General features: G+C 43.6%; 1 pseudogene; it reads left to right on the plus strand.

Moving 5' to 3' along the window:
• Positions 1-7,636: 7,636 nt before the first annotated feature.
• Positions 7,637-9,736, plus strand: LOC149523215 (butyrophilin subfamily 3 member A1 pseudogene; annotated as a pseudogene).
• The last annotated feature ends 751 nt before the right edge of the window (positions 9,737-10,487 follow it).

Raw genomic sequence — 10,487 nt, forward strand, 5'->3', positions numbered from 1 at the left:
TCATGCCTTGCTCACAACACACCTGTTAATGCATCCCTGAATCATGTTTGCTTTCTTTGTAATAGCATCACACTACTGACTCATATTCAGCTTGTGATCCACTATAACCCCTAGATCCCTTTCTGCCATACTCCTTCCTAGACAGTCGCTTCCCATTTTGTATGTGTGAAACTGATTGTTCCTTCCTAAGTGGAGCACTTTGCATTCTGTCTTTATTAAACTTCATACCTAAGACCATTTCTCCAATTTGTCCAGATCATTTTGAATTATGACCCTATCCTCCAGATTAGTTGCAACCCTTCCCAGCTTGGTATCATCTGCAAACTTAATAAGTGTACTTTCTATACCAATATCTAAATTGTTGATGAAGATACTGAACAGAGCCAGTCCCAAAACAGACCCCTGCAAAACCCCACTTGTTATGCCTTTCTAGCAGGATTGTGAACTTATTTTATGCCATAAGCCTTCTTGACTACAAGACTATAAGAATGTTTGTACTGGGTCAGACCAAAAGGCCATCTAGCCCTGTAGCCTGTCTGCCAACATTGGCCAACACCAGGTGCCCCAGAGGGGGTGGACAGAAGACAATGATCAAGTGATTTGTCTTGTGCCATCCATCTCAAGCCTCCGATAAACAGAGGCCATGGACACCATTTCTATCCCCTGGCTAATAGCCTTTTATGGACCTAACCTCCATGAAATTATCTGGCTTCTCTTTAAACTCTGTTATAGTCCTAGCCTTCACAGCCTCCTCTGGCAAGGAGTTCCACAGGTTGACTACACGCTGTGTGAAGGAGAACTTTCTTTTATTAGTTTTAAACTTACTGCCTATTAATTTAATTTGGTGTCCTCTAGTTCTTCTATTATGAGAACTAATAAATAAGGGTATGTCTACACTGCCACCCTAGTTCAAACTAGGGTGGCTAATGTAGGCATTCGAAGTTGCAAATGAAGCCCGGGATTTAAATATCCCAGGCTTCATTTGCATCTTGCCGGGTGCCGCCATTTTTAAATCTCCCTTAATGCGGACTCTGTGCCCGCGGCTACACGCGGCACGGAGTAGGTAGTTCGAATTAGGCTCTCTAATTCGAACTACCGTTACTCCTCATGGGGTTCGCACTAGCCGGCTTTTAAAAATGGCGGCGCCAGCTTTATGCTAATGAAGCCCGGGAAATTCAAATCCCGGGCTTCATTAGCAAGTTCGGTATGCATACATTACCCCGCTAGTTCGAACTAGCGGGGTAGTGTAGACATACCCTTAGTTAGTTAATTCAAACTAAGCTAATTCAAATTAGTGCATCTAGACTTAAAAACTAATTTGAATTAGTGTTTTGATAATTTAAACTAGCATGTCCACATTGAGTAGACCCTGAACCGAAGTTAAGGCTGGCCGAAACCAGTGCCAGCAGGGCATCAGGTTAGGACTTAGAGTGTGGAGCTGCTACCTCAGGCTAGCCGAGGGCTGTGCTTAAAGGGACCCGACCCCCACCCCGGACAGATAGTTGTCAGGGTTCCCTACTTGCTTGTCTACCTCGATGAGGGACAGCAAAACAGTCCTGTCTTGGAGTGCCCTGAGTGCCCACACTCAGCACATCACAGCACTTGGCCATCAGCCCGGCTGCACTTACCGCAGACTGCCATCCGAGGGGGTCAATCGGGGGACTGTCAGGATCCAGGAGGCCCTGCAGGAGAGCTTCCACCCTGAGGAGCCCGCAGAGCCACCCAGACCTCCCCATCGGGGGCTCGTACCCCATTCCTCCCTCACCTCCTTCCACTTACTCCTCCCTAGCTCCCCTTCCTGATGTGAAAAATAAAGGACACGTGTTGAAAAATAGAAACTCTCTTTATTTAACAAAACTGGGGGAGGGGGGAGGAATTAACCTCTGGGGAGACTGGGAAAAGGAGGTGGGAGAGGGGAAGAGAGAGGGGAGGAGAGGGGAGGAGGAAACCTGGGAGGAGAGAGCTGTAAGGGGGAAGCCAGGGGAAGAAGGAGAAGGGGAAGTATAAAACTATGGTATGCCATATCTTCAGTACTGTGTACAGATGTGGTCCCCTCACCTGAAAAAAGATGTTTTGGCCTTGGAAAGGGTTCAGAAAAGGGCAACTAAAATGATTAGGGGTTTGGAACAGGTCCCATATGAAGAGAGACTAAAGAGACTGAGACTTTTCAGCTTAAAAAAGAGGAGACAGAGGGGGAATATGATAGAGATGTATAAAATCATGAGTGGTGTGGAGAGGGTGCATAAAGAAAAGTTCTTCATTAGTTCCCATAATAGAAGAACTAGAGGACACCAAATGAAACTAATGGGTAGCAGGCTTCAAACTAATAAAAGAAAGTTCTTCTTAACAAAGCAAATAGTCAACCTGTGGCACTCCTTGCCACAGGAGGCTGTGAAGTCTAGAACTATAACAGAGTTTAAAGAGAAGTTAGATAAAGTCATCGAGGTTGGGTCCATGGAGTGCTATCAGCAAGGGGGTAGGAACGGTGTCCCTGGCCTCTGTTTGTGGAAGGATGGCGATGGATGGAAGGAGACAAATGGCTTGGTCATTGTCTTCAGTCCATCCCCTCCGGGATACCTGGTGTTGGCTGTTGTTGGCAGACAGGCTATTGGGCTAGATGGACCTTTGGTCTGACCCAGTACGGCCATTCTTATGTTCTTATGTTCTAAGCTCAGGGCTCAGGGTCGGAGGTCTCACTAGACCAACTTGATTTTCATACAAACCTGCTCCTGGGTTCACATGTGGCCTTTGGTGGCCAGGTTGACAGCTATCCTGCCCTAGACAGCCACTTTCCTGTGCCTACTGCTGAGATTGTGGACGTTGGAGGCCTCCCCCAAACCTGGATGAGATCCACGATCTCCGCACTAGACCAGGCGGGCGCCCGCCTCTTGTGGCCCCGGGCAGGCTCCTGTGAGCCGCCAGCCTGGTCCTGGGAAGAGGCAGAGGGTTGGGTGGCTGGCTCATGCCGTGCCAGGTGCAGGGTCTGCTGGCTGGGTGCTGGCAGACTTGCACTTGACATGGGCACTGTAGCCAGACCATGCCCCTTTAAGGGCTCCGGGGCCGGGAGGGGGGGCAGAAGAGTTTACCTGGCTTGGCCCAGAGTGGCCACCAGGGCAAGCTGGGGAGGGCTAGCCTCCAACTAGTTCGAATTAAGTGACAACACAGGCCTTAATTCGAACTACTTAATTCAAACTAGGCGTTAGTCCTCGTAGAATGAGGTTTACCTAGTTCGAATTAAGCGTTCCACGGCTGTTAGTTCGAATTGTCTTTGTAGTGTAGACATACCTTAACTTTTCTTTATCTGCCCTCTCCACACCACTCATGCTTTTATAGAACTCTATCATATCCCCCCTCAGTCTCCTCTTTTCTAAACTGAAAAGTTCCAATCTCTTTAGCCTCTCTTTATATGGGACCCGTTCGAAACCCCTAATCATTTTTGTTGCCCTTTTCTAGATAGCTACCTACTAGTCTCTCCACGAAAGCTCATCACCTAATAAACCATCTTGTTAGTTTTTAAAGTGCGACATAGTCCAGTTTTTTGATAGAACTTCTTTAGATTTAGTCATCCAAGATAATTCATGGTGTATTCATTTACGGGGTAATCATTCTTCCATGTAACAGATGAAGCCCTGAAAAAGAGTTTAAAGGGCTGTCATAATTGTTGGATTTTTTTTCAGATGAAACAATGAAGAAATTAGGTGAGTGAAGACCCTGCTGTTGTCCCCACTCTCATTGCTTGCCCATTTGGGGAAGGGAACTATTTCTTTTGTTGCCTTGGTTTTCTTGGGTGCTTCTGAGAGGATTCGGGACACAGGGGCTATGTCTAGACTGGCATGATTTTTCACAAATGCTTTAAATATCCACGAACTAAACATACCTGCTCATTGCAGAGCATTGGCTGTAGAGTGTAGTGGGATGGAATTGCTGGAGCTGCACGTGAGCTGTAGTAGGGCTGTCCCTGTCTCAGACAGAGAGAGGACAGTGTCCTGCCAGTCCTGAACACCCACCTCCTCTGCAGAATGCCAAAGACTCCTTTCCTCCTATATTCCTCAACACGTGCTGCAATCCCTTAGAAGCTGGACCTTCCTGGTCTGGCCCCTTCCATACCTGAGTGGCCCTGAACCAGGGATTGTTTTGGGTCAGAGAAAGTCAAGGTTCCCCATCAACTCTGACTCCTTTGGGGTTCCCTCTAGCCCTGGCCATTGGAATCCAGTCCTGGACAGGCTGGACTGGTTGCCACACCGGCCCTGCTGCAACCGTCTCTGGGCAGGGCTGAATCGGCTGCATCAGCACTCCCCACTGCACCGGACTGGGCAGTGCTCCCAGCCACTGACTTGCCAGGAACTCCTAGCCACTGGATCTGCTGCCATTGATCAGGGCTGTGCTCCTGATCCTGGCCACTCCCACTCCCAGCCAGACTCTCTGGTACAGCAATACTCATGATCCTGCCAGACCACGGATGTTACTGGACCAGAGAGTACCAGATTCCAGAGGTTCAGCTTGTACCTGGATTTCAAATTGCCTTAAATGCCATCTGGTCTCCCATACCACACACATATCTACTACTGATGATTCATCATCCAAACCCTAATCTGTCATCATAAAACATTCTTGCAGCTATCTAGCTACCCACTAGTTTAGATCTTGCTTAATTTCAATCATCCCAGATATGTCACAGTGTCATTCATTTATGGGGTAATTGTCGGTCCATGTAACAGATGAAACACTGAGGAAGAGTTTAAAGGGCTGTCATAATTGTTGGATTTTTTTCTTCAGATGAGACAACAAAGGAATTAGGTGAGTTAAGACCCATGTACATACCTGCTGCTGTCCCCACTTCCATTGCCTGTGTTTTAGGTGAAAGGAACCATTGCTCCTGTTCCCCTCAGTTTTTCTTGGCTGCTTCTGAAAGGAAACACGAGTCTGAGGCTATGTCTAGACTACATCCCTCTTTCAAAAGAGTGATGTAAATTAGGCAAATCGAAAGTGCAAATGAAGCGGGGGCTTAAATTTCCCATGCTTCATTTGCATAATGGCTTTTGAGCACTTTTTCGAAAAAGGGATTTTTGAAAGTGAAAGCACCTTCTGGATGCGATCTTTTAGAAAAAAAAGTTTCAAAATTGTGTCTTTAAAAAAACAGTGTTTTTTTGGAAGAATTGCATCTATACAGCACTTTCATTTTCGAAAAACCTTTGTTGATAAAGTGCTTGGATGCCATTTTGAAAATGAACCACGGGATATTTAAATCCTCACTTCATTTGCACTTTCGATTTGCCTAAATTATATCCCTCTTTTGAAAGAAGGATGTAGTCTAGACATAGCCTGTGAGTCTGTTTCCTTCCCTACTCATAGCAAGGAATTCAGCACCACATTGCATCTCCCCACTCTGCTCTCACATACCAGGCAGAATGGGAAATATGACCTCTTATCCATTGACTATATTAGACTTGAAGGGTGGGACAGACGCACTGATTGCCTGAGAGTACATCTAGACTGTTGGGTTTTTTAAAAAAAACTGGCAGTTTTTCTGACAAAAAAAATTGCTTACATCCACACTACAATTGCATTCTTTCGAAAGAAAATCGAAAGAATGGAGGGGCTTTTCCAGCATTGGCAAACCTCATTCTACAGGGCAGAACACCTTTTCTGAACAAGCTCTTTTGGAAAAAGGCATATGTGGACACACAAGAGGGAGTTTTTTTTGAAAGAAGAGGCCTCTAGGAAAAGCACAGGTGCCCTAGTGCCCACTCTATCCATAGAAATCACAGTTTAAATGCAAGATAGTGTCCATTCAGCATGGATGTTATCTTTTGAAAAAACATCACTTTTTTGATGCCCTTTGGCAGTGTGGATGCTTTTTTTGGAAGAAGATTTTTTGGAAGATCTCTTCCCGAAAAGCATATTTTGAAAGAAGCCTGCAGTCTAGACGTAACCTAAGAGCTACATGTGGGGTCTGAAAATGTCTCAATAACCACAACTGGATTGTCACTGGCTTAGAATAGCTCTGCACAGCAATTGGAGTTTGTATCTCCCAGCTCAAGTATCAGCTTTGCTCGAGTTACTCTACTTCAAAATAGTAATGAGGCCACAGAGGCATGTACTCTGGAGTTAGGTGGAATTGTACTTGGTCAGCTAGCCTGATCCAATGTGGTCACACTGTTGGTTTTTAGTGCACTAGAAATCACATCTCCGAGCTTCAGGGTAGATGCACCCTTAGATTGCCATGAATATAGCTGCTGATGGTTGGAAATGCTGCATGTGTGGATGGAAAGGTTCGTTTTCTGCTTGAGTAAGATGGGAAGATGTAAGAGGGCTTTAGAAACAGATCAAAGCCAAGGAGAAGAGATAATATTGTGAGGTGTTGCAGGAAGAGCAAGACAGACAGACAAATCTTAACTAGAAAGACTGCTGCCCTAATTTCTAAACTTAGTTCAGTATAAGTGATGTGTGTATGACAGAAAGAGAAATAGAATGACCATTCAGGGGGCATTTTTGCCTATATTAACTCCCGTAAAAGGAATTTCCACTTACTGCATCTGGCATCTTCATGTGACCTCAGTCTGGAACTTCCCTACTACTGGAGTGAGGAAATTAAGAGTCAAAGCCTCTCTTAATTCAATGTCTGTTGTTTTCTCACTTTCAGAATGGAGAAAGGCTCAGAACAATTCAGGTAACAGAACACACCCCACATGGACAGAGGTGCCAATGCTGATAGATGTAGCCTGAAAATCTCAGTACATTAGAATCTATCCAAATGTTAACAAAATCATCATGTTTGCTACTATATATATAGAAACAGAAAAATAAACTTTAGCCCATTGTGTAGATGTATCATTGGAAGCTAGAAAGTAAGGACCTTAGGAGCTGTGTCTCTGATAAAAAAACTAGAAAGAGAAACTTTTTCTTATCGGAGACATAGCTCCTAAGGTCCTTACTTTCTAGCTCCCAATGTTATGTCTACACTATGGACTGAAGTCAAATGAAAGTACACAACTTCAGCTAAATATGTAGCTGAAGTCAAAGTAGCTTAACTTGACTTTTGGGTATATCGACACTGCAGGAAGTTGAAGGAAGAACACTCTTCCTTCACCTTCCTTTACTCCTCATGAATGGGGGTTACAGAAGTCAGAATAAGAAGTCTGTTATTTCAAAATTACTTTGAAATAAAAGGCTTGCTCTATAGATGCACACTTTTTTATTCTCAAATAACACTGCAGTGTAGATGTGCCCAAACTGATTTTAAAAAAATTAACCATGATCTTAACCATGTTTATTCTAAGTTTTTATTCTCCAAAGAAATGCCACCAATGGGAGTAAGACATCTAAATACCTTTTAAGGAACTAAACCGTAGGATTTATTTATAGTGAGGTTTGCAGAAATCCCTCAGGAGGTTCTTAAGATAAGAGCCACAATGAAGGCAAAGATGATGTGGTAGCAGGGATGGTGACTGCAATGAGAACCATAACACAGAGATAGTAAGATCATGAAGGGCACTGCAGTGGTGACAGGCATGGCTGGGAGTAAATCAACAAGGTTTATGAGGCATTTGCCAGTGATGAAGACAGTGATGGGTTCCTTTCTCTGATGATAATGGGCACTGGTGGGACTGTTGTTAGTTATAATAGTTATTGTGAGAGAAGATGAAAATGATGTGGGGGAGTCACAGGGAACAGCAATGGGTGATCTGACATTGGAGACAGTGCAGGTAATAATTTGCGTATTACAGCCATTTTCTGCTGACAATAATGATGGCATCATACTGAGCTTACTGAGGCGTAAACCAGCTATCACAGAGCTTGTGTGATCTAACCAACCTCACACAGCAGCAGAATTGGGAACCGAACCTAGTGGTTCCAGGTCTTTATTTTAATGAGTAAAATACACTGTACTATAATGAATTAGTGTTTATTTATATATTATTTATTTATAATGGTAGTAAGAGGGGCATGTTGACCAATGATCAATGATACTGAATTTCTCATTAGAGTTAGCTATCATTGGAAGTATGTTTGCCACAGTTCATGCACAAATCATCACATAGCAATAGCCATAGTGGGACCATTTCTTCTCTCAGTCATAATGGTAATGATGTACTTTCCTGGTGAGAAGTTTAAGTGAAGTTACTCTGGATTCACACCTATGTAACAGATCAGAATTAGTGCAAGTGTGATAATTTGCTCAAGGTCACGTTTATTTTATATAAATAACAAGCAATTCTCATTTCTGAAATATTTATATGAAATATAAATAGGCCAAGTGTGCAGCACTGGTCAAGGCCTGCAGTTCTTACTCAGGCAAAATACCCACTCAAATCAATAGCTGCTCTGCATGAGGAGGGATGACAGGAGAAGGCCCCACAGGGTGTATTTCCTTCCACTGTCACCAGCATCACAGGAGTGATTCTCTAAACCAAAATTTTATTTCTGTAGCTGACATCGCCCTTGATGCAGACACGGCCCATCCCAACCTCTCCATTGCTGGGGATAAGAAGAGTTTGACACATAAAACCCAACCTCAACAACTTCCACCAAACCCAGAGAGGTTCGATTCGACTGCCTGTGTGCTGGGCTCTGAAGCTTTCTCCAATGGAAAGCACTACTGGGAGGTGGATGTTGAGAGCAGCATTGACTGGGACCTGGGACTGGCCAGCAAATCCATAGCAAAAAAAGGGAAACTGTACCTGTCCCCTAAAGAGGGATTCTGGGTTCTGGGTCAGAGTGGGAGAGATTACTGGGCAAAAACAGACCCATGGACCCGGATCACGGTGCAGAAAAAGCCCAAGAAAATTGGAGTTTACCTTAGTTACAAAGACAGGCAGGTGACCTTTTTCAATGTAACTGACATATCTGTGTTGTTCATATTTAATGATTGTTTGTTCTCAGAAGAGGTTTGTCCATTCTTTAAAAATTCCCACAAAGAAACAACATTGAAAATCTGTTCAATTAAAGAGGAATAAAAGTGAAGTGACACTACTAGGATATAGATATTCAGTCCTGCCTATAAAGTCCTGTGCTTTAAGAATTTAGGTCTATTCTTACCATTTAGCTAGTTATGGGGATAAAAAAAGAAAGACTCAGAATTACAGTCTGCCTGTGATTCTGTCTTCTCTCACTATGACAGTCTGAATCCTTGCCCTTTGGCTAATAAGCTGAGAAATGTACAGTCATATCCTCACACAGTCCAAATCATTTATATTGAAATGAGGCAATTTTGGGATGTTAGAAAGGCAATTTAAACTACTGCCTACAGATAAAAGGAAGAGCCTAGAAAATTTAAAGAAAATAAGGTTGATAGTTTCCTGTCTGTGAAGTACCCACTTATCAATAGTTGGGGTTTTGAAATCCTCATGTCTTTAGTGTTTCCTCATTATACTCCCCAGTTCTCTACACTTTATCTGTATGGTCTGTCTGGAACTTTGATTGTTTCTTTCTGCTGTATAATTAATGCTGCTGAGTACAAACCAATTAAGGTTGTGGAATATAATTGGTTATATAATCATAGAATCATAGAATACTCAAATGGAAGGGACCATGAGGGATCATCTAGTCCAGCCCCTTACCCTCATGGCAGGACCAAGCACTCTCTAAATCATCCCTGATAGATACTTATCTAACCCAATCTTAAATGTCTCCAGAGATGGAGATTCTATCTCCCTAGGCAATTTATTCCAGTGTTTAACCACCCTGACAGGAATTTTTTCCTAATGTCCAGCTCAAACTTGACAGCTGCGTCTAGACTGGCATGATTTTCCGCAAATGCTTTTTCCATTAAAAGCATTTGCGTAAAAGAGCGTCTAGATTGGCATGGATGCTTTTGCGCAAAAGTGCTTTTGCGCAAAAGCATCCGTGACCAGTCTAGAGGCAATTTTGCGCAAGAAAGCTCCGGTGGCCATTTTCGCCATCGGGGCTTTTTTGCGCAAACAATTAAGTGCCTGTCTACACTGGCCCTCTTGCGCAAGTATTCTTGCTCAAGAGGGCTTATCCCTGAGTGGGCGCGTCAAAGTATTTGCGCAAAAAGCACTGATTTTGTACATTACAAAGTCAGTGCTCTTGCGCAAATTCAAGTGGCCAGTGTAGACAGCTGGCAAGTTTTTGCTCAAAAGCAGCTGCTTTTACGAAAATACTTGCCAGTCTAGACGCAGCCCTTTTGATTCAGGTTAAGCCCCTTAATTCTTCCCCTATCATCAGAGGCCAAGGGAAACATTTTTTCTCTCTCCATTTAGATACTTGAAAACTGCTATCATGTCCCCTCTCAGTCTTCTCTTTTCTAAACTAAAAAATCCCAGTTCTTTCAGTCTTCTCTTATAGGTCATGTTTTCTAGACCTTTCATCATTTTTGTTGCTCTTCTTTGGACCTTCTCCAATTTCTCCACATCTTTCCTGAAAAGTGATGCCCAGAACTGGACACAATACTCCAACTGAGGCTTAATCAGTGTAGGATAGAGCGGAAGAATGACTTCTGTCTTACTCACAACACTCCTGTTGTG

Source organism: Pelodiscus sinensis, chromosome 18 (genome assembly GCF_052426305.1).
Source record: "Pelodiscus sinensis isolate ZL-2025 chromosome 18, ASM5242630v1, whole genome shotgun sequence".
Taxonomy (NCBI): domain Eukaryota; kingdom Metazoa; phylum Chordata; order Testudines; family Trionychidae; genus Pelodiscus; species Pelodiscus sinensis.